Here is a 25,388-nt window from a genome sequence, read left to right as displayed (position 1 = left end):
AAGAAAGAAGGAAGGAAGGAGGGAGAGCTCAGTGGGAAAGGAATGAGACCCAGGTGCCCAAAGGTGACAGAAATCAGCTAGAGCCATGAGTGTCAAAGAAGTTGCATAATGTAAGGAAAGAAAGGAAGGAAGAAAAGAGAGATAAATGTGACCAAACTGGGCCTAATAATGTAGAAGAGGAAAAGAAGGAATAAGAGTTCAGTGGGAAAGGAAAAAAGGGAATGACACACAGGTGCGTAGTGGCCAAATTAGCCTTAGAAAAGGTGGACAAATGCAGAGACACAGGTGGACCAGCCCAGCCCCATCAGGTAGAAAATAAGAGTGCAAACAGAGAGCTTTCTGTGGACTTCCAAAGCCTCATAGTTGGGAGGAAAAGGCGGAATAAGAGAGCTGATTGCGCTGGCCCAGTGGAAAGTGTCGCAGGGGTGCCTTGCAGCATGTTTGAGACTGAGCACCGGCACGGCCCCAATAGGACTGGGCCCTGAGTGTAGCTAATTGGAGCCTTGTATCAGGGAATCAGGCTCAATAATAGGGGACAAATTGTGATCTATGGGAGAGCTCAGTGGTAGAATGAGTTACAGGTCAGTAGTGGGGAAATTATGCCTGATAATGTAAGAATGAAAAGAAGAAATGAAAGGGAGCTAAGTGTTGGGAAAGGACCAAATGGAATCAGGGAGAAATAATAAATGGCAAGGTAAGCAATGATAGACCTAGAGAGGGGCAAGAGGGACAAATGCCCTGGACGCTGCCCCTCTGGGGGTACAGCCTCCAGCTTCCCCCCCCCACACACACATTGCCCGTTTGTCTTTTTTTTGAAGCAAAAAATGGCAGCGACTCTGTTGGCTTGCCTCGCTTTAAAAAAACCCCTCCTCTCAATGGAAGAGGGGGAGGCCCAGAATCAAGGCCGGAGTGGAAGCGAGGTGCTGCCTGTCCAGCCGCGATTCAGAACTGCACTGGGCCACCGCCTCAGGGGAGCCCTGGAACCACAGTGTGCCTGGAGTCGCAACTCCCAGTACGCTGACCTTCTAGGTTTCCCCTTTCCTCCAGAGCTTTCCGTAGAGCGCTTTCTGACACCCAGACAGAACACCTGGCCCTTTTCTTGTTTTTCTGGTTGGTTGCAACCCACCAGTTTGGGAACCACTGAAGAAGAGCCATGAGTCGCCAAGTGGAGTGTGATAATGCAAGAAAGGAGAAAAGTAGGGAAAGCAAGCTTTATGTGGAGTCTGATAACGTGGGGAGGAGGATGAAATGGGAGAGCTCCGTGGCATAGAAAAAAATGAATAAGACCCAAATGCATAGTGGCAAATACAGCCTGGCAATATAACAGAGAAAACACAGCATAAAACGGAGCTCAATGTGGCCTAAGTGAGCCTAATTTTAAACAAAAAGGGAGCGCTCAACGTGGGCAAAAAGCAATGGGACATAGGTAAGTGGTGGCCCAGTTGAACCTGGCAATGTCAGGGGAAGGGAAGAATGAAAGGGAGCTGAGGGTGGCTAAATAATACAAGAGGGGAAAAGACTCTGATCCCAATCCTCTGATTGGGCAGTGCCAGCTGTTTCCATAAAGCACTTTCCAACCCCCAGACAGTAAGCAACACTAGCAGGAAGGCCTGCAGTGTCCCACAGTTGCTACGAGCCACCTGACAGCCGCCAAGGCAGATAAGTGCTGCGCCGGGTGGTGGATGGGCAAGGGAGGGTGGCAAAATGGCATTCTAGAAGTGGAGAGGGGGTGCTTTGGGATGGGGGAGGGCAGAAGGGAGTGGTTCAGATCAGGGAGCGGGGCAGAGGTGACAGAGCAGCCCTCCACAACAATCTAACCCCTGCCCCGGACCTGAAATCCCTACACAGGGCTACTTGGTTCTGCAATAGCTAAATAGCTGGCACAGCTCCGAATAGCCCCATTGAGCAGGCTGAGCTGCTGCACAGAGCAAGGAAACCAATGAGGAGGAGACCTCCCTCCTGCTCTTCTCCAAACTGGATACAGCAGGGGCCCAGTGGCATAGGATTGGGCTGTCGGGTAGGTAATGGCCAGATTGAGCCTGATAAAATAGGGGGGAAGGGGAGGAATAAGGGAGAGCACAGTAAGCAAGAAAAAAAAGGAATCCGGGAGAATGAAGTGTGGCCAAAGAGTGCCTGATAATAGAAAGAAGACATGAAGGAATGAAAGATAGATCAGTAGAGCAAAATTGAGCTAAAATGTGTTCTAAAAAATGAGGATCAAAGGAGAAACCAAACTGCAGCTGATGACTTAGGAAAAAGTTGGAATAAGGGAGAGCTTAATGGGAAGGGAAGGGGAAAAATGGATTTGTAGTGGCCCCATTGAATGAGAATGTCCTGAAAGAAGTATAATGTATAAAGAAGTTTCAGGATAATGTTTGGTTGTAACTTTTTAAAAACATTTTCCCATGTTTTTATTTTATGAAACACAAAAACAAACAAAAAGAAAAAATTAAAAATGAAGATATTACAAGTTATGCCGTAAGGGGGGAGCCCAGCATGATGCGGGGAGGGGGCAGGGAGGCCGGTGTGACGCGGGGTTGTGTGTGCTAGAGGCGTGCCAGAGGGCGGGCGGGCAGGAGAAGGAACCACGGAGCTCCGCTCTGCAGGATCCGAGGTGCTCATGGAGCCTGCATGCCTTACACAAGCGCCTTTACTTTAGCGGTGCCAAGAGGGAGCCGCTAAGACAGTAGTCCCATTGCGGGGCTGCCTCCCTTACCCAGGGGAAGCAGATGGACGTCCTCTACTCCTGAGGTGCCTCCCACGGTAGCCATATACAAACATAAGCCTGTGCACACAAAAAACAAAATAATCACAACTTTGACAAAATTACTCCATTCCATTCGTCTAATATACAATATCTAGAATAATCGTACATCAATACATTGGCTAGATACTGGCTGTATATATGTCTAGAAATGGCGTCTATAAGCCCCTTTGTTCATATGTAGTGATACCTATTCATCCCCTTCCCCCGGGTAAAGGGAGTAGCCCGCAATAGGGCTACTTGATTCACTGCCAACCAAAAGGTCAGTGATGAGGTAAAAGCCTTCATGTCGGGTGGCGAGACGAACATGGGGGCTTTGGATCTTGTCGCTCCACCAGTCCCGCCTCCCTCCCTCTCCGCTCCCTCCCCATCACACCTCCCCCCACCCTCTCCCCTCCTCCCACCTCCCCGTCACGCCTCCTCCCTACCCTCTCCCTGCCCTCCGCCCGCCTCCTCCCTCCCTGGAACACCTCCTCCCCGCCTCCCCCCACGTCCCCGCTTTCCTCTCCACTGCTCATTGATTCATGCGACCCCCAAGTGGTGAAGGTCAGACGTCCGCCCGGCGCTAGCCCAGTGCCAGCCAGCACTGGCCTAGCATGGGCGCTTGCCCAGCGTTAGGGTTCGAAACGTGCCTTACAGCTTGGTTGTGACGGTGCATGCCTGCGGCAAGCTGGTGTGTGGAGCTCGGGATTGGGCTCTAAATATACTCTGTAAAACACTGTCCCCAAGTGGCATAACTTCAGATTTAGTACAGTTAATCCTGTATCCAGAAACATCACTGAACAAGTAACTAATTTAAGTATTTCAGGTATGAACATCTGGGGACTAGAAATAAATACTCATATATCATATTAGTATATCAGCGTATAAGCATATTCTAAATTCTTTGTCACTGCTCTGAAGTCCAGAAACCTTACAGTTTTGCCTAACTGCGGATGCTAGTGGTTCTAAACACAGATTGAACAGTCAAGGTGGGAGGGGACATCCTTGCCCAACTCCTCTTTCCAATAATATCTCCATGGACAGATAACCATTCACAGACATTCTTGATCAAAGTCCAGAATACAGAATTTTGACCCATTTCAAAAATTTTTCCAGAAAGCCAAATTTCTTTAAACTAAAAAATATAAACTTAAATATAAACTTATATTGAACTCTATCAAACTCCTTCTCCACATCTAATGAAAGTTTCACTATCTGATTAAATTGCTTTAATTCCAATGAAATCAAATCCTCAAGAAGCCTTAGATTATCAGAGCCTTTACGGCCTTCTAGAAAATCAACCTGATCGGGATGTATAATAATTTTAATGACCTGTTGAAGCTGAGTGGCCAACACTGTGGTCTGTATCTTAGCATCTACATTTACCAATGATATAGGACAGTAGTTGTCCCATTGGGTGGGAAATTTCTCTGGTTTTGATATTTGTTTGATATACCCCTTAGCAAAAATCTCATTATGCAAATGATATCACGTGGGAATTAGGATTTCCCAAAAAACTTTATACCATTCCACTGGGAGTCCGTCAGGTCCAGGAGATTTTGAATTAATTTAAAAATAGCAAGCTTAATTTCTTCTAATGTTATCGATTCAGCTAACAACTGTTCCTGGTCCCAATTAAGCAAAGGAAGGTCAGTATTATTTAAAAACCTGTCTATATCCTCATCCTGTGGCTCGTTTCCTCTACTATATAATTTAGAATAAAATTTCTTAAATTGACTTTTGTTAACTAATTTCATAGGGTTTAATATATACTTGGTTATTCTCATCCTTTATGTTCTCTGTCCTAACTGTATTAACTGATATGCTAAAATGTTCCCAGGCCGCTCCCCACTTTCCTAGAACTTCTGACAGGTATAATGTAAAGCCCTTTCTACTCTTAGAGCCCAATCCTGAACTTGATGTGCCAGCTTACTGCGAGCTGTAACACCAGGCAAGCACCCATGCCAGCCCAGCACTAACGCCGGGTGGGCACCCAGCCACCGCCGAGCAGTGGAGAGGAAAGCGGGGGCAGGGGGATGTGGGGAGGAGATGTTCCAGGGAGGGGGGAGGCAGGTGGAGGGTGGGGAGAGGGCGGGGAGGAGGCGTGACAGGTAGATGGGAGGCGGGGAGAGAGTGGGAGAGAGGAGTGCTGGGGGAGCAGGGAGAGAGGGCGGCGGGACCTGTGGAGCAATGACACCAAACACCTGAGTCAGAGGCTCTTACTCACTGCGAATCTTTTGGTTGGCGTTGAATCGAGTAGCCCCATTGTGATCCAATAAAATTTACAATCAAATAAACAAAATTAGAGCCCAAAATTTACAATCGAATAAACCAACATATATATAGATATAGAACACCAAAGTACATACTAATCAAACAAAACAAACATACACTAACAAAAAAACTTAAAAACCAGAAACAGAATAGACAAAACCCACTTAAAACCCCTAAACCTAATAGAGGAAAAAAAAATTAAAAATGAAGACCTGTGGACCCTATTAAAAAATCCTCCTTCTTAACACTTCTATGTAAAGTAGGAGCACCAATCATTCATTCTCTACCATCTCAGCTGAGGCTAAGGAGATAAGGTAAAATAAAAAGGAAAACTCACAGAGGAGGCCAAGCATATCTTCAAGTGAGATCTCCAACACTAGAGGAAAAAAAGAAGGAAAAGAAAAGAAATTATTTGAGTATATCTACAGACACAGGAAAGTAGTGGCCAAATGGAGCTTGATACTGCAAGACAGAAAAGAGGGACTAAAACAGATCCATGTGTGCTCAAAAGGAGCCCGAGAGTTTAAGAAAGAAAAGAATGTTAAAAAGGGGGCTAAATTGAGCATGATAACTTGGGGGGGGGGGGCAATATGGGAAATGTTCAATGGGAAAGAAAAAGCCAAATCTGCCACAGGTCAGAGGTTGCAAACAAATCCTGATCACGTAAGACAGAAACAAAGGAATAAAAAAGTACTGCACGTGTCCAAATGGACAGCCCAATCCTCTGCAGCGCTGGTGCAGTGGGGTAGCCACGTCTATGCTGTATTCAGTGTGCTACTGAGCAGGTGGGAGGTCTCCTCAGGGTAAGGGAACATTTGCTCAGTGCGGCTACTTAGCTTGAAACCAAGTAGACATGTAACTCTGGCAAGTCCGGGACAGGGGTTAGGGTGCAGCAGAGGCCTGCTTCGCTGTCCCCACTTGCTCCACTGTCCCCACCCCTCCCAGGCCCAGGCCACCCTTTGTTCACCCCCTCCCCGCCACTGGAGCTCAGTGATGATGGAATAAAGGGGAGGGAAGACCCAGGAAAGTGTTGGCCCAACTGACCTTGATCATGTCAGGAAGAATAACAGAAAGCAAAGTGCCCCAATTCAGCCTGGTAACATAAGAAGGAAAAGAATACAGGAGAGCCAAGACGTGGCCAATCTGAACCAGGTAAAATGAAAAAAAAGACAGGATAACAGAGAGATAAATGGGAAAGAAAAAAGGAATAAGGGAGAGCAAAGTGGTGGCCAAATAGAGCCTCATGATGTAAAAAGAATGAATAAAAGGGACCTAAGTTTGGTCAAAAGGAGTCTCATAACCTAGGAAAAAACTTGGCAGTGGCATACCTGAGGGGGGGCAAGGGGGAGGGCTGCACCACATTGCAGACCACTCCCCATGCTACCCCCCTCACACCACTCAGGGTGAAAGCCCAGAGGCATTCAGAGGGCCGGGGAGGCATTATGCTGCCTCCCCGACCCTCGAAAGGCCTTCTAAAGCTGGTGAGGGCTGAAAATCCCACTTTCCCAGTTTCACAGAGGAAACAAGAAGTGATGCTTTTAGGCCCATAAACCCCTTCTGGGGCTGGGCTGGGGAGGCTTCCCTGGCCCTCAGTTTGCCTTGTAAGGGAATTTAAATGTCACTTCTGGTTTCCTCCGTGAAACTGAATGTGAGTTTTTCAGCCCTCCCTGGCCTTTAGAAGACCTTTAGAGGGTTGGGGAGGCAGCACCCTGCCTCCCTGGGCCTCCAAAAGGGGAGCAGGGGGTGTTTGTTCACTGGTGGAGGGCGGCAGCTTGGTGTGTGGGGGTGTCGACAGCCTGTGTTCTTGGTCCTGGGTGCTACTGGGGCCAGAGTCGCCACTGAGACATGGAATGAGGGAGAAGTAAAGAAAAGGAATTAGACACAGATAAGTGTTGACCAAATTATGGACCCAATCCCAATCCCTACTTGGGCTGGCACAAGTCCCTTGCACTGGCCTGCCTGTTCCCACAAAAGTTAGGATTGGGCTGTAAGCCTGATAAGGGAAGAAAGCAAAGGAGGAATAAAAGGGAGCCATGTGTGGCAAATTTGAACCTGCTACGTAGAATGAAGGAGGGAAAAGGAGGGGAGAGCTCTGTGTTAGAGATAAAAGGAATAAAACCCAGGTATTTGGTGGCAGAAGGAGCCTGAGAAGAGTGGCAGTCCAAGGCCACTATTCTGCCCAGGGGCTCACTTGGAGGTGCCACCTCTTCTAAGGCCTCCAAGGTGAAGAGAGAAGGAGGAATAAAAGAGAACGATGGTGATGGTGATAAATTTAGGGAGGATGTCAGAAAGATGGGAGAAGGGAATAAAAGAGACAAGTAGGAGAAAAGTTTCATCATGAAGGAAGAAGCAATAGGAGAGAAATGGGGGGAATGGAAAGGAAGGAATAAAACTGAGGTAGAGAGTTAGAAACTCTGCAAGGGAAGATGGGAGCAGAACAGGAAGGAAGGAAGGAAGGAAGGAGTGTTGGGGGAAATGGTGGCAGAGGTCAGAAGAACAAGAAAAACTCAGAAAAAAACTTGGTTTTTTTCCAAACAAAAATAATAGTGGAATAGAAATAAGCAAAGTGCAAGAATGAAGCACTGTCAAGGCTCTTACCTGTGACCCATTTTCAGCATTTCCAACGGATTCCTCTGATCATATTGTGGAGTCCGAGGGTGCTGCTGCTTTTATGGAGTCCTTGCTGCATTTGTGGGGAGTTGGGTGCTTTTCTTGGACAGAGGCGAACACAGCCAGGCCTGCAAGCCCTCCTCATTCTTGCCTTTGGTGCCCCACTTGTCCCTTGCCTGCAAAAGAAGATTCTAATAGGGAATAAGGGAATAAGTGGCCCCTTTGCTCCAGCTGGACAACAGCAACAATGGCAGTCCGAGGAGTCTCTGGTTGCTTCCATTCTAACCTCTTTCTCAGAAAGGTCCACATGCAGGAGATGAGAGAGAAAATGTCGAGCACATCTGTGTGACCAACAGCCATAGGATTACATTGACAATGCATCTGGCCCAATTCAAGAAAGGCCAGGAGGGATTAGAGATGTTCTGTCATTTTACCAGGAATCAGTTGAACACATGTTTGAACAGACACCTTCAACATCGTATTCCTCCAGAGGATTCCTGCAAGGACAACAGTTGTGAAACCACATCAACTTGTTGCTTCTCGAGTAGGCCTTCTATCAAAGTTAGCACAGTGTTGCTGGAAAAAATGGACAAATTCTTTGGATAAAAATGAAAATTGTTTTATTAAATCTTAATAAAAATAGTAATTTTTTCATTGCTCATTGTCTTATGAGATGGTTCCTACCTTTGCGTCACAGAACACTAAATAACTTCTCTGGTACAATATGTTAATGGATTATTATTCCAAAGAGAAAGGTTCCTGTCTGGTATATAATGGTCCATTCCAAATACCTCCGCTCAGGCACACGACTAGTTGTCATGAGAATTGACTTAACCCAGCTCTGGGGAGGAGAGCTGTGTGGACTTGCTTTGCTTGGAAGATTGACTCTTCCTACCTCTTCCCAAGGGGCCAGTGATGTTGCTGGGGATGCAGGGAGTTCTGACTGCACTGGGTGATGCACTTGGGGAGGGGGTGACACCATTGCTAGCCAAAATGGTGAAATCTTAGTATTTTTGAATCATGCCATCATGTTATATATTATGCAATGCAGAATTTTGTGCAGAATTCAATGAAACAACCTACATTTAAATATCTGCATTCTATCGAAAGCTGTGAACAAATAAACAGAAAAGGAAAACACAACTGCTTTATGTAAGAAAAAAAGTGGATTTTTTAAACTCAGAACTGACCAAATGAGACAGATTATTCCGAGAGCCAATCAGGTGTTAAGATTACACAGTAGGGAATCAGTAAGGTATTAGAACAAGTCAGCTCTCACTTCCATGTAATCCTAGAACTCATTCAGTTGTGTGTGTGTCAACCAGATGACCAGTGGTTTTTTGTTGGTTACTGATTGGATTGGGTGTTCTGTTATATATTCAAATAAATAAATAAATAAATAAATAAATAAATAAATAAATAAATAAATAGATAGATAGAGTTAATGGGGTTATACCAACCTAGGAGGACAATCCTAACCAACTTTCCAGAACTGGCATAGTTGTGCCAGTGGGGCGTGTGCTGCATCCTCCAGTTGGGGGGCAATCACGGAGACCCCCTCAAGCTAAGGCAATGTTTGTTCCCTGACCTCGGAGTTGCATTGCCCTTACCCCGGTGCTGGAAAGTTGGTTAGGATTGCGCCCTAAGTCATGCCACTGCATTTCGGCTGTGTGTAGAATACTGTCATTTGTTCTGCCTGGTCTCGTATGGCAGGAGGTACCTCATGGGGGTGGGCAATGAGCTATTGCACTGGGTGATGCAAACCCTGGTTACGCCTCTGTGTGGAGCTGTTAATCCTCAAAAGCGTTGACGATAGAGGTATGGAACATGGAGGACATCATGGATTCAAACCAGCTCCATTTACAAACTAGCTCAAATGAGTTGCAGAATTTTTCTGGCTGCTGAACTTGAAATGTGTGGGTAATTTTTCAGTACTTTTAGCACATAGAATCTAATGAGCTTTTGAACCTTGACTCTACTTCGTAGTCAAAGGATGGAATGCAGCACATTGTTAGAGAGTAGCAAGTTGAAAAGTCAGACAGAAATTCTGAGATTGTCAAATGGTTGAAAGTACATCAATTCCATTTCAGTGATAATTTCTAGAACTGTCCTTTTCATTGACAGCTGTGACTGGGGCTTAATAGCTCTCTTTATGTCTTGTATTAGAAAGATCTGAAGGATGAGGCATTTTTTTTAATTGGGAACAGTTGCCAACAGGCAAGAAAGTATTGCTGTGCACATGCCACCATCTTTTTGCTTGTGAGCAAGGCTTCTGTGACAGGCAGAAATGTTACCGATGCTGTTTTCACCAGCAGAGCGCTGTTGCGAGACACACCTGTGAAACTTCTACCTGCCATGCGGCCACTGAAGGTAGACGAGGCAAGACAGAAAAAGTAGTGGTCATCCTGTGCGTCATCCTGAGTAGTGGTCATCCTGAGAAAAACAAGACTTGTTCACACAAAAGTTAGTTCAGAGTCATTGAAAGAAAAACAGAGACCTTCAGCACTTTTCCTCAGAACTATTTGCTTTTATTCAAGTGCAAATGGATGCCATTCAATTAATCAATTCGATCTCGTATGATTATGATTTGGGTGATAGTCCCTGATTTCCCTGTCCTGTATCTGAAGCTCAGCCTAGAAGGAAGTGCATCGAGCCCCTTGAACACCACTTCCCTGCCCTTATCATGGCGTCCTCCTCCTTTTCACAGCCTGCTTCTCAGAAAGCTTGTGACTCTCCCTGCTGGCAGGTCACTCTTAGGATGATCCAGCCCCCCCCCCCCCGCCCAGGTGGAAACTCCCAGGAAGCCTGTTAGTGGAATTGCCGGGCTGGGCTGATGCTTTTCTGAAGCTCTTTCCATGACTCCTCTTGAAAGGGAAGAGCGAGGGAGAGCACCAGTCACCAGATCGGGTATGGCAAGTGTTGCTTTGGGGGCATCAGGCAATTCTAGACTGCCATTTTATATACTTTGACTGGGGTGCAAGAGCCCAATCCTATGCATGTCTACTCAGAAGAAAGTCACATTACAGTCAATGGGGCTTACTCCCAGGTAAGCAAGGATAGGAGTGCAGTATAATTCCCACTGAATGCACTCTGTGTGCATGTGCGCATGTGTGTATGTGTTTGTGTGACTGAGCATGCTTCATACTTCTACAGCTATTTATTTATTACTCTGTGTGTTAGTGATTACTTTAATAATTATATATATATTATTTTTACAGCCTAATTATGCATCCTAACAGCCCAATCCTGAGCTGCCTGTGGTGTGCAGCTTGGGCAGCACTGAAAATGGCTGCTGCCGCATCCTGCGCGCCAATGGGAGCTGCGGGCGGCACCTCCGAAGAAGGGCACTTCTGGAGGAGGCCCTGCACCACACGGAACAGCTCTGCCGGACGGTTGTCAGCAGACACAATGGTAGCAGAGAAGAGCGATCTCTTTGCTGCTGCCACCGCCACCGAATAGGCTCTGTAATGAGCTCTACTCCGTGTCCGATCGGATTCATCACAAGTTTTCTGGCACCGTCGCTCTAGACGCCTGCCCTGCCGCTTCATCATTCGCAGCTCCTCAGTGAACAAAGGAGCCGCTCCGAGTCTGCGACGTGGCAGAGGTCGCTCCGGAGCAATCTCATCCACTGCCCTGGTCATTTCCCCATTCCAGGGCCTCAGTTGAGATGCCAGTCTTGGCAGTGGGAAAATCCCCCAGAGCCCTCAGGAAACCTTCAGGATCCATTAACCTCCGGGGGTGCACCATAGAAAACGGTCCTCTGCCTCTGCGGAGGTAGGAAGTCGCAACAAGCCTAAACCTTACCAGGAAGTGATCTGTCCATGACAACGGAGTGATCTTGATCTCCTCTGCATCCAGATCACTACCCCTGTGCCCAGCTGTAAACACCAGGTCCAGCACGTGTCCTGCAGAATGTGTTGGGGCCAAGATCTTCTGGGACAGGCCCATGGTTGTCCCCCAGCACTAGTAGGTGGGGGGACTCCAAGGCCACCCCCGAGATCACCCCAGTCAGCTCAGACAGGGAGACTGTTGGGCAGCAGGGTGGGCGGTACACAACAGAATCCCAGTCCTGTCCGGCCCTCTCAACCCAGCATGCAGGCACTCGAAGCCAGCAAACTGCTGGGTTTGAATCTCTTTCAATGCAGCCAATTTGAAACGGAGACTGGTTTGAAACGGGTTTATTAGTAATTTATTTCACAGAACCCTGGGAACTGTAGTTTTGCAAAATTGGGGACATTTCCCTGTCATCCTTAATCTTCCTTTAACCTTGCCAATTAAGTGCCCAATCCTATCCAGTTTTCCAGTGCTGGTGCAGCTGTGCCAGTGGGGCATGCACTGCATCTTGTGATGGGGCAGCAGTCACAGAGGCCTTAAAGAGCTGCATTACGGCTACACTGGTGCTGGAAAATTGGAAAATTGGATCGGATTGGGCCCTAAGATGAAAGTGCAGAATGTGCACCTGTCGCCACCGCTCCCCCAGAAGCAACACCCTTGTAGAAATTACCATGTTCCACAGTAGAAGAAATAGCACCTCCCCCCCCCCCCCCAGCCAGTACAAGTAGAAATCTCTCCCCACCTTCCTTGGAGCTGCTCTCAACCAGCCCTTCTCACCATGTGCTCTGGACGGGGGCAGGGTGACCAAACTTCCAAGGAGCCCTCCAGGACCCTGTTTTACTCACTCGACACACATGCACTCTCTCCCTCACTCCCCATCCCTCTCAGAAGCACCAAGCCCTCTTCCCTCCTGTGCAAGAAAAAACGTTGCAAAAAGGGCTTCAAATCACCCCTTTTTCAAATCATCACTTTTTGACTAGACAAAAAGAGGACAGGTTTGGAAAAAATGCTAGGAGGGGCAAACTGCTGTCTCAGGGGGGGCAAGGCTGGAGTGATTCAAGTACTGACTAGTTTGGAAAAACATAAGAACATAAGAGGAGCCCCACTAGATCAGGCCAAAGCTTCCTGTATCTCACAGTGGCCCACCAAATGCCTCAGGGAGCACGCAAGATGACAAGACACAACCTGCGTCCTGGTGCCCTCCCCTGCATCTGGCAATCAGAGGCAGCCTGCCTCTAAAACCAGGAGCTTGCACATACCTACCATAACTTGCAACTCGTGATGGACTTTTCCTCTAGAAATTTGTCCAATACCCTCTTAAAGGCATCCAGGCAAGATGCCACCACTACTTCTTGTGGGAAGGAGTTCCACAGACTAATTACACGCTGGGTAAAGAAATATTTTCTTTTGTCTGCCCTAACTCCCCCAACTCTCATTTTTAGTGGATGTTACATGACGACACCACTTAATAATGACACGGATGACCGGAGGAGGTTAAAACCATTTACTGCAGCGCTGAGGACCAACACCTTGCAAAGCAACTCTGGGTGTGGCCCTGAACAATGAGAGTAGCTGGCTTATATACACTCTGGGCGGGGTTACATAAATGTGGTCACGCCCCTGTTACTATGCAGATACAGGATAGTCAGGTTGGCTACTTTCTTGTTACTATGCAGATACAGGATAGTTGCTACTTTCCCTTGTCACACCCATGTCCATATTTGGCAAAGTTTCAAACACCACTGCTGAACCACACATTGCTTTATGTGTGTGTGTCAGAAGGAGGGGCTGTGGGCTTGGAAAATTTGAATTTCCCTTCTTTGCGTCCTGGCATTATTCCCTCCTTAAGTTACAATTTTCCATATGCCTATATTTTGGTTCATCACCTTCATCCATTACAGTATGGGCAGCAGTCTCTTTTTCTTCATTGCAGCATTAATAGAACTTTGTAAGGGGTGAATACATAAAACAGCATACATTTATGGTAGTACAAACATAATTGTCAGGGCTTGGAACTGCCAGTTTACCCAGCCCTCCTTTTCTCAGTTTGTACATTCAAACAACACTTCAGTTCAAATTGGGTGCACAATTCATAGGTACTAAAGATTGAAGACAGGAACATTGTTCAAGAGTCTTTAGCCACCAAGAGTCGCTAAGAGTCCAAAAGTCTTTAGGACTACATGTTAGCCCACAGAGATATTGAGCACATTTCAGCAAACACTTTTTAGTGCTTAAGTTGGCATTGCTTACAAGTCTCTTCTTCAGCATTCTAAAGCACAAGTCCAGTCACAAAGAGTTGATGGCACAGATTGCACTTATCACGCAACATTTACTTCAGACAGGCAATTGAGAGATATCAGCTGGCACAATTATTTCTCAGAATGCGATCAGGTTTCTCCTACCCTGGTACTTCTTGGGAGCGCAGGTCTGGAACGAGGGCTTTGGACATCAACAACCCCGTGGAGCAAAGCCATGCAAGGGAAGCGTAATCACGCAATTACGTTTGCCAAAGTCGATGTTCATCATATAGACTTTCTGTAGAACATTCTTGCTGGTAGCACCTGATTTTACTGGCACAGGTGTTGTGGTTTCTTCTTTGAGCCACACTTATACACTTAGGCACATCTTTTGATTTCAGCATCTTTACAAGGTGGTTGTGCGACAGGGCTTTTTCCCTGCATGTATTATTTAGCAATTTGTTTTCCTCTTGTTGAGTACTCTTTTCTCTCATTACTTTGGACTCATCTTATTTTTCCTTTTGCCACAAGCTTATCTCTTGCAACTTGTATGCATTTTTAGCATTTATCCTGTAGTGGAGACACAAAAACTGGACAACTGCAGAAACATAACATTGTTATTTGTATGCTTGTAATACAGATTAATAACAATGTCTTATCTTGTCATACCTTTTAATTGGCAATTTTACACCTTCAAATACAAACAGCACAGTTGCAACCTTAAAAATCAGAGACACTTTAAATACTTGCCACTTGGAACTAGTCAACTTTTGCTTGGGTGCTCAGGTCCTTTTTACGTATATTTTCCTTTTCTTCTCATCTTATTTTGTTTCATCAGACTTGGCAACTGACAAGAAACTTTTAGTGAGCAATCCAGGTGATGGAGGCTGACCTGTTCAAAACAAAATCTGACTTGACAGACACAGGGCAGGCAATTAAACATGTTACAATATTGAAATGGATGCAACTTGCTGATTTCACTTTACATTTTTACAGACACTAATTTACAACAACAATAATACACACTTTTAAAAGTACAGGGCCATTCCTAGACTCAAGCTAACCTCCTCGGGGTCACAAATGTCTTGCGGAATTCTGGGATCCATAATGGATCTTCTCTCCCCTAAGCTCAACCAAGCTTTCCCATCATCCTTAACTGCTCTAAAATCCTATCTAAGATGCTATGGTTGAAACAAGTTTTATTGTCTCTTACGTGTGTCATTTGCCAAACTTTGATCTCTTCTCTGATGATAATAGCAACCCAAACTTTGTTTCTTACACATCACCGTAGGAGCCTTTTAGATGAATGCCATTGGCATTAGATGAATTCACTGGTAGGATCTGGTGCTCTCAGTCAGTTTTTCTCTGTTCAATCTTTCTTTGGTTAAACTATGTGGTTCTTAACTCCAGTTTCTTTCTTTCTTTCTTTCTTTTTTTTTTTGCACTGCCCAACCTCGAGGGATGGGCGTTTCTTAGAACTCTGTACATGGCTTGCTGGAAGGAATAGCATTTAAAGCATACTGTGTCGGTTTTAATTTTTCTGTTAGGTACAAGGGACTTTTCACAGGAAACCAAACAACTTGCACAGTACAAATTCTGCTTAGAAGAGAACTTAAACAAACGATTGTTTTACAGACCTTAAATACATACCGCAGTGAACTTGGAATATAGGCTTACAATAATCACAGCACAACATGGACTTTTTGGGCTTTATCTTTTGTAGTTAGTGTTTCATTCTTGGTCAGGGACATATTGCAGAACAGTGTTGTATTGTGTTTTTGCTCTTCTTCTATGGTTCTAAGTAGCTTAAATTTTAGATAGCACAATAGTTTTTACAGATAGGTACATTTTAACTTTAAGAAACATAGACCTTTATATATAAACTTATATAAAAGAGAAAATCTAGACTCACCTCTTTAACACTACAACGCAACCACAGTATTGTTTTCTTTTCTTTTTTCCCTTCAGTTATTACTTACAAGTCACAAGTCAAAACACCATTTGTCCTTTGCATTCACTTTTTGGAAATGACCTGACATTCAAACTTCACGAAGGCAGCTTACTGTTCTGGACTCATATACAGATACTTAAATTGATTTTTTCTTATAGAAAACATTCTGCAAACTGTTATTGTTTATAGAACACTTAAAATGACCATTTGTTAACACACTTTAATTTTTAACTTTCTGCACACGTTTTCTGACCTTTAAAAGCAAGGATTTAACACATCTTGTATGTAGTGTGTCCTTTTAGCAGCATAGTTTTAAAACCTTACAGTAGAATGCAAAATTTAAATCTTCATTAATAGGAGGATGAACACAGGATGCACTTGAAACAGCCTGAGCAAACATAAAACACATCTTAATCCCAGGACGCTTGAGACCCCCACTGGACTCTTAGGTTTTAGAAAAAAGGGATAAAACTTAGATTTTCTTTTAACTAGGAGCACCAAATAGTTTATCAATACTTATGAATCATTTCTCAGACATTAACTGAAGTCTTCCTCTGGATTTAGTTTACTTACTGTTCTTTATATATATATATATATATATATATATATATATATATATATATATATATTAAAGATTTCTGTATTTGTATTCTGTATTTGTACAGAATTCTGTATTTGTATTTCTGTATTTGTATCTGTATTATGTATTCTGTATATATATATTAAAGATTTCTATATTAAAGATATATTAAATATATATATATATATTTAAAGATTTTATATTAAAGGAGTTCTGGCAACTCCTGCGACGCCGCTGGAACCAACCGTATTGGCTTCTGCCTTTCCATTGGACCATTCCAGCGACGTGGAGAGGGGGGATTTGCTGCATGGGTAACAGCCTATCCTCCATACCTTCTTTACCCAGGCTTCGCGCACTGGAGAGGACACTCCAACTTCGCCATACGGCGTCGGCACAACACGGGAAGCAGCAGTTTACCGGTTATAAGTCTTTGCTCGATTGGCATAGAGCATGACGCCAGGGGCTGCTTCCGACGGTGGGAGAGATCATTGCATCTCATTGGGCAGCTACCACCCGCCTTAAGCTGGGCAGTTCCCAGCCAGTAAGGTGTTGCCTCGCCACGGTCCGTTAACCTCATGGGGTGCGTGGGGTTTAGGGTGAAAACCGACAAGCGGATCGACAACTCTGCACCATGCAACAGAAAACAGAAAACTACTGCCCTAAAGCTGGGCACCTGGAACGTTAGGACAATGACACCTGGCTTCTCTGATGACCTGCAAGAAATAGACGATGCACGCAAAACAGCTGTCATCGACATGGAGCTGAGCAGACTGCAGATGGACATCGTCGCCCTTCAAGAGACTAGACTGCCAGATTTCGGATCTGTCAAGGAGAGAAATTTCTCATTTTTCTGGCAGGGAAAACCACCAAACGAAACCAGGGAACATGGTGTTGGCTTTGCAGTCAGAAATACCCTGCTGAAATCCATCATTCCACCTACTGTGGGAAGTGAAAGAATTTTGTCCCTGCAGCTCCAGTCATCAGCAGGACCTATCACTCTCATCAGTGCTTATGCACCGACTCTGTCATCTCCAGCAGAAGCCAAAGACAAATTCTATGATGACCTGGCCACCACTGTCAAGAAAATCCCTGTAAAAGAGCCATTGTTCATCCTCGGCGATTTCAATGCTAGAGTTGGTGCTGATAACAGTTCATGGCCCACTTGCTTAGGTCAGTTTGGCACTGGGAGGATGAACGAAAATGGCCAACGCCTGCTAGAGTTTTGCTGTCATCACGGTCTCTGTGTCAGCAACACGTTTTTCAACACAAAGCCCCAACATAGAGTCTCTTGGAGACATCCAAGATCAAAGCACTGGCACCAGCTCGACCTGATGCTCACCAGACGCTCCAGCCTTCCCAGCATCAAGATCACACGCAGTTATCATGGTGCTGCCTGTGACACTGACCACTCCCTGGTGTGCAGCAGAGTGAAACTGCAAACAAAGCGACTGTATCACACGAAAAAGGAAGGAAGACCTCGCATTGATACCAGTAAGACCCGGGATCAGAGAAAAGTGGAGGAATTTGCACAAGCGCTTGAGGAATCTCTTCCAGGCCCGGCCGACGCAAATGCATCCAACAGATGGGAACATTTCAAGAATACCGTTTACAACACCGCCTTGTCCATATTCGGCAAAAAGACCAACAAGGCGGCAGACTGGTTTGAAGCCCACTCTGAGGAGTTGACACCAGTCATTGAGAAAAAGAGGAGAGCTCAAGCAGCATACAAGGCCTGTCCCAGTGAGCGCAACCTGCAGGTCCTCCGAACTGCTCGCAGCAAAGTCCAACAGACTGCCAGGAGATGTGCTAACGACTACTGGCTCCAGCTCTGTTCCGAGATACAGATAGCAGCTGACACGGGCAACATCAAGGGGATGTATGATGGTATCAAGCAGGCCCTAGGTCCAACACAGAAGAAAATTGCCCCTCTGAAGTCTGCCACAGGCGAGGTCATCCAGGATCGGGCGCAGCAGATGGAACGCTGGGTGCAGCACTACTCTGAGCTATATTCCAGAGAAAATGTAGTCACCGAAGAAGCACTGAACAACATTGAGTGCCTGCCTGTGCTGGAAGAGCTTGACAGTGAACCAACCCTAGAAGAACTTCACGTGGCCCTGAACTCCCTTGCCTTTGGCAAGGCACCTGGAAAAGACAGCATCCCTGCTGAAGTCCTAAAATGCTGCAAAGAGATCATCGTCACTGAGCTGCATGAAATCCTCTGTCTCTGCTGGAGAGAAGGTGGAGTACCTCAAGACATGAGGGATGCAAACATCATCACGCTGTACAAGAACAAAGGTGACAGGGGTGACTGCAACAACTACCGCGGCATCTCTCTCCTTAGCGTTGTAGGAAAGCTGTTTGCCTGAGTTGTACTAAAGAGGCTCCAGGTACTTGCAGAGAGCGTCTATCCAGAATCGCAGTGTGGATTCCGAGCCAACAGGTCCACCACTGATATGGTATTCTCCCTTAGACAACTGCAGGAGAAATGCAGGGAACAACGACAGCCACTCTTTATAGCCTTCATAGATCTCACAAAGGCTTTCGACCTGGTCAGCAGAGACGGCCTCTTCAAGATTCTCCCCAAGATTGGATGTCCACCCAGGCTCCTCAGCATCATCAGATCTTTCCACAAGGACATGAAGGGCACTATTGTCTTCGATGGCTCCACATCAGACCCTTTTGACATCCGAAGCGGAGTGAAGCAGGGCTGTGTTCTTGCACCAACCTTGTTTGGGATTTTCTTCGCTGTCCTGCTGAAGCAGGCCTTTGGAACTGCAACAGAAGGCATCTATCTCCGGACCAGATCAGACGGAAAGCTCTTCAACCTCTCCAGACTGAGAGCAAAATCCAAAGTCCAGCTGAAATGTCTGCGTGACTTCCTCTTTGCCGACGATGCAGCTGTCACTACCCACTCTGCCAAAGATCTCCAGCAGCTCATGGATCGTTTTAGCAAGGCCTGCCAAGATTTTGAACTGACAATCAGCCTGAAGAAAACACAGGTCATGGTTCAGGATGTGGACTCACCTCCCTGCATTACAATCTCTGAGCATGAACTGGAGGTTGTCCATGACTTTGTGTACCTTGGCTCAACGATCTCCGACACTCATTCTCTCGAAACTGAGCTAAACAAGCGCATCGGTAAAGCAGCTACCACGTTTTCCAGACTCACAAAGAGAGTCTGGTCCAACAAGAAGCTGACGGAACATACCAAGATCCAGGTCTACAGAGCTTGCGTCCTGAGTACACTTCTGTACTGCAGCGAGTCATGGACTCTTCGCTCACAAGAGGAGAGGAAACTGAACGCTTTCCACATGCGCTGCCTCCGACGCATCCTCGGCATCACCTGGCAGGACAAAGTTCCAAACAACACAGTCCTGGAACGTGCTGGAATCCCTAGCATGTATTCACTGTTGAAACAGAGACGCCTGCGTTGGCTTGGTCATGTCGTGAGAATGGATGATGGCCGGATCCCAAAGGATCTCCTCTATGGAGAACTCGTGCAAGGAAAGCGCCCTACAGGTAGACCACAGCTGCGATACAAGGACATCTGCAAGAGGGATCTGAAGGCCTTAGGGATGGACTTCAACAAGTGGGAAACCCTGGCCTCTGAGCGGCCCGCTTGGAGGCAGGCTGTGCAGCATGGCGTTTCCCAGTTTGAAGAGACACTTTGCCAACAGTCTGAGGCTAAGAGGCAAAGAAGGAAGGCCCATAGCCAGGGAGACAGACCAGGGACAGACTGCACTTGCTCCCGGTGTGGAAGGGATTGTCACTCCCGGATTGGCCTTTTCAGCCACACTAGACGCTGTGCCAGAACCACCTTTCAGAGCGCGATACCATAGTCTTTCGAGACTGAAGGTTGCCAATACAATATTAAAGATTTGGCTTTGCTTTCTGAAGCTTGCACTTACTTTCACAACACAAGCTAATTTTAGCTGATGTGGACTTCAAAGTCAGAACTTGTTTTTCTTCTGTTACCTACAATCTCTAAAGAGATGGGCATTTCTAATACGAAAAACCTTAAACACATCTTGACCGCAATAAAACAAGTTATATTTCATTTTGTTCATAATATACTTAAAACCAGTTAACTAATCATAGAATACATACTTGTTACTGAGGCTCTGAAACACATTGGACACTTTAGACACATAATTAGTGCTTCTACTGGTACCATTTACATTTTGAACTGGTACTAATGTTTTGTCTAAAGCATCTTTTGGATCTATTTTCAGTTTGGACCTTATTTTAACTTTCTTGGTACACCTATAGGTCTACAAATACCTCTGCTTATGGTTGGTGATTCTTGACGTTAGCCTGTTGTCTAGAATCTACTCTTGCTAACAGTTTCTCTAGCTCTGCTTCGTTGTCTGCACTCAATTATCTGTTCAGCCTGTCCTTGGTCTTGTTGTCTTTACTCATTCTTGAAACAAGGCTCCTAGCAAATGCTAGCAACTTTAAAGACTTGCTTCCTTTCTTTTTCCTCTTTGACTCTTTCGGGTTTCCTAGCAAGCGCTAGCCACTCAACCTTTGAGAATTTAAAAACCCTGCTTCTCAGGCTTCCTAGCAAGCGCTAGCCTCTCAACCTTAGAGAATTTAAAAACCCTACTTTTCTTTCTACTCCAGAATGCCCTCTGTCTCTAGAGAGTCTGAACTGCCAGCATCATGGACATGCGTGAGAGGAGTGTACAGTGCCAACATAATAGCAGTAGTTTGCTGCTCCACTATTGAACTTATCATTCGCCTGAGGCAATTACAACTTATTAAAATACAACACATAACTACACACAGCAATAATATTCCTCCTAGAACCCATATGATGAGCGTCTTTACCCATGCTGTCCCAGGTAACCAATCTGTTAACCATGCCCAAAGAGATTCTTTCATCTGAATTCCATCCAGGACCTGTACTGCTTGCTTTACTCTGGTTTGCTCTATTTCAATTAAACCGGACTTATTTCGGCACCACACAGTTATCCATATTTTGTGCAATAAGCTGCCAGGTATAATGGTGCTGTTTGTTGGACTCTCATAAACAATGCCGTTACCTGAGTAGCATAACCATATATTGTGCTCAGATCTAGTAGTGTTCTCTGAGCTTGTACATATAGTGTGGCCTAGCAAAGAAGCATTAATGGGGTCTTGAAGATATTGGGTTTGTGTGCGAAATATATAATCAGGGTCTGTATGATTGATTATGAGTAGCATTGCACACAAGGATGTGTTAACATACCCCATCCGCTGACGACCTGTTAATGCCTGGACACATGTTGAAAACCTGGTCCCTGGAATTAAGGTAACAGAAACTCCAGCAGAGGCACTATATGCATTTCTTCTCCATGGTCGGCTGGAATCTGGATAGTCTCGTACAAACTGAAACAGAGATTTTGTAGGAGCCTCCTCTTTCCAAGAAGCAATTGAAGCATTAGTGGCCCAAACAACTTCATCTTGACCTGCAGGGGCAAACTTGTTATACAACCACAATCTGTCCAGTTCCCTATTTTAGCCAGACCATGCATTATGTGCATGATTGGATACTCTCTTGCTGAGATGACAGCTACACATAAACACATACAGATTATAATCAAATTACTCATCTTCGAGGGGAGCATTGCCTGTGCGTAGTCTCCAGGTATCACAGATGCTTACCCTCCTTTGCTTCGTCCTAGCGCTGGCCACCCGTCGTCTCCTGGTCAGGTTGATGCTTAGGACTCTGGTTCTGCCACAAGTGTCAGCTTGGTTCCTTCACACCGAGTCACTTTCCACTGCTTGGGTGCTTGGGTCTGCTTAATCCTCGTGAAGTGGATCCACGCTTTAACTCCTAAGCATTTAACTGCAGTGGGTGTGGTTAACAAAACCTGATAAGGCCCTCCCCATACAGGTTTTAATGGCTCATTTTTCCACTTTTTTACTAATACCCAATCACCTGGTTCAGTTTCATGCAATGAATCTAGAATGTTTAACAGGATTTCTTGCCTTAAATATTTCCTAATACCCTCTATTTCCAATGCCCAATTTTGTATATTCCTGGGACTGTTCACATTCGGCTGAATTTGCAAGGCCCGAACCTCTTCTTTTGGGGCCATCTTTTCTAGCTGCCTTTGCAAAACCCATACCTCTTCTTTCGGGGCTTTCCCTTCTAGCCGCCTTCGCAAGGCCCGTACCTCTTCTTTTGAGGCCTTTTTTCTAGCTGCCTTTGCAAAACCCGTACCTCTTCTTTCGGGGCCTTCTTTTCTGATCCTCCCTTTACAACTGCCATTACTTTGGTGGTTCTTTGCTTCTTACACTGGCGAAGCCACTTAGGATTCTCCTCACAATTTAACTGCCACTGATCAATATATATATATTGGTCAGGGTGAGGGACTTCTGTTACTGTTTGTTCCTGGGCAGCAGGACAAACTACCTTAGGCACTTGGACCTGCTCGCTTGAGCAGTCATGACTACTTGGTGAGGGACAAAATGGCCCCCGGCCACCACTTTTCCCGCCTTTCTTCTTCCTCGTCGTGGGCTTGTGGTAATTGCGCCGTAGGTACTGCGGGGTATAACCTGAGGCTCATCTTCAGGGGGCATTTGTAGCTGAATTTTACTACTCTCCTGACTTTCCACTTTACAATTTTTCTCCAATTTCTTCCGCAATGCCTTCACTTCTTTGGCTTTTAGAGAGGGTTTCACCTTTATTTTTTTCTCCCTTTTTCACGTTCCCTTTTAAGGCCACCATGACCTTCACACTTTCCTGCTTCTTGCACCGTTGGAGCCAATTAGGTCTTTCCTCACAATTGGTTTGCCACTGGTCTATGTATGGGTATTGGTCAGGGTACGGAACACTTGTAACCAATTGATGTACCTTTCTCACTTCTCTTAAATCCAGGGACCCTTCCCTTGGCCATGTAGGACTCTGTGCAGGCCAATCAACCTGGCAAAGGGACTTGAGTTTCCCTACTGCAAGTACATCTCCATAGTCCCTACCAAACCCTGCCTCAAAATTCCTACCCGTACACTCCAAAGGGGTACACTCCTTAGATCCTCCCCCTCCCATGACAGACATCAGTCAAAAACACAAGGAAGGGGAAACAGACTAGTTGGTAAGGGGTCCAACTAGTTCACACAAAGGGTTCCTCACTCACCTTCCACTCTCTTTTACACACTTTCATACAACTCCCCCTAGGAATCCACAAGGTAACGGGTTGTAGCCTTAACCCCCTTGGGACCCTTCTGCAAATGGCAGGTTCGCAGATCCTCCCGCCTCGAGGCCCTATTTATACTTTACCCTTCCTCATGGGTATCCTCATGGGTATACATTACCCTTCCTCATGGTCCGGACCGATACCTCGTAGGCATCCACAAGGTAACGGGTTGTGGCCTCAACCCCTTTGGGACCCTTCTGCAAATGGCCAGTTCGCAGATCCTACCGCCTCGAGGCCCTATTTTGCCACCTTGTCCATAGTCCAGTCGGAGACGCAGGACACAGGATCACCACAGGCAGTGGTGCTAAACCTCTCCACAAAATGGTGGATGGCGCAGAGACTAGCTACGCAGCCGGCGGAGGTCCACGGCCTCTGGGGTCTCACAGGGCAGGCAACACACCACGTACCATCCGAGTCACGGCACCAGAAAATGTTACCTGACGACACCACTTAATAATGACACGGATGACCGGAGGAGGTTAAAACCATTTACTGCAGCGCTGAGGACCAACACCTTGCAAAGCAACTCTGGGTGTGGCCCTGAACAATGAGAGTAGCTGGCTTATATACACTCTGGGCGGGGTTACATAAACGTGGTCACGCCCCTGTTACTATGCAGATACAGGATAGTCAGGTTGGCTACTTTCCTGTTACTATGCAGATACAGGATAGTTGCTACTTTCCCTTGTCACACCCATGTCCATATGTGGCAAAGTTTCAAACACCACTGCTGAACCACACATTGCTTTATGTGTGTGTGTCAGAAGGAGGGGCTGTGGGCTTGGAAAATTTGAATTTCCCTTCTTTGCGTTCTGGCATTACCCTGGTTCTGCTGTTATGTGAGGGAGAAAAGAGCATCTCTCTATCAACCTCCTGCATCATTTTGTATGTCTCAATCATGGCTCCCCTCAGGTGCCTCTTTTCTAGACTGAAGAGCCCCAAACACTGTAGCCTTTCCTCGTAAGGGATGTGCCCCAACCCAGTAATCATTTTGGTTGCTCTCTTGTGTACTTTTTCCATTTCCACTATATCCTTTTTGAGATGTGGCGACCAGAACTGGATACCAAACGTTTGTCTGTCCTAACTCCCCCACACTCAATTTTAGTGTCCACCCCCTGGTTCCCTTGTTATGTGAGGGAAAAGAGTGTCTCTCTATCCACTCTACCCATCCCCTCCATAATTTTGTATGTCCCCCCTCAGGGGCCTCTTTTCTAGGCTGAAGAGCCCCAAATGCTGTCGCCTTTCCTCATAAGGAAGTTGCCCAGTAGCCAGCCCAGTAATCATTTTGGTCATTCTCTTCTGCACCTTTTCCATTTCCACGATAAACTTTTTGAGATGTGGCAACCAGAACTGGACGCAATGATCCAGCTGTGGCCTTGCCATCGATGTGTACATTTCGCACCATGATCCCTGTTTTCCCGTCAATGGGGGATGCGGGGCGGATGGGGGTGCCAGGGAACTGCTCACATGCAAAGCCTGAGGAAGAGGAAAAGGAGGGAAGCCATTACTGCTGGGCGACCCTGCCATGAACATTGTAACATTCAGAGCTGGGCTCGGCCAGTTTGGGCTGGTTTGTGCTAGTTCCTCAGTAATGGCTTCCCTTTGATGTACTGTGTAGATGTGGAGGGTGTTGATTGGTTTATTGGATTTTGGTGCTGACTGGGTTATTGGATTTTGGAGGCATGTCATTGGGTGGACTAACCCAGTGTCAGCGGCAGGATCACAATAACTTATTCACATCGACAACCCCACCTGGGAAGATATCAATTGGCACTGGAGAGTGGGAACGAACTGGAATCCCTAGCATGTATGCACTTCTGAAACAGAGACGCCTGCATTGGCTTGGTCATGTCGTGAGAATGGATGATGGCCGGATCCCAAAGGATCTCCTCTATGGAGAACTCGTGCAAGGAAAGCGCCTTACAGGTAGACCACAGCTGCGATACAAGGACATCTGCAAGAGGGATTTGAAGGC

The sequence above is a fragment of the Tiliqua scincoides genome, chromosome 4, assembly GCF_035046505.1.
Source record: "Tiliqua scincoides isolate rTilSci1 chromosome 4, rTilSci1.hap2, whole genome shotgun sequence".
NCBI lineage: Eukaryota > Metazoa > Chordata > Lepidosauria > Squamata > Scincidae > Tiliqua > Tiliqua scincoides.
The sequence above is the reverse complement of the archived record's forward strand: the minus strand, read 5'-3'. Positions refer to the sequence as shown.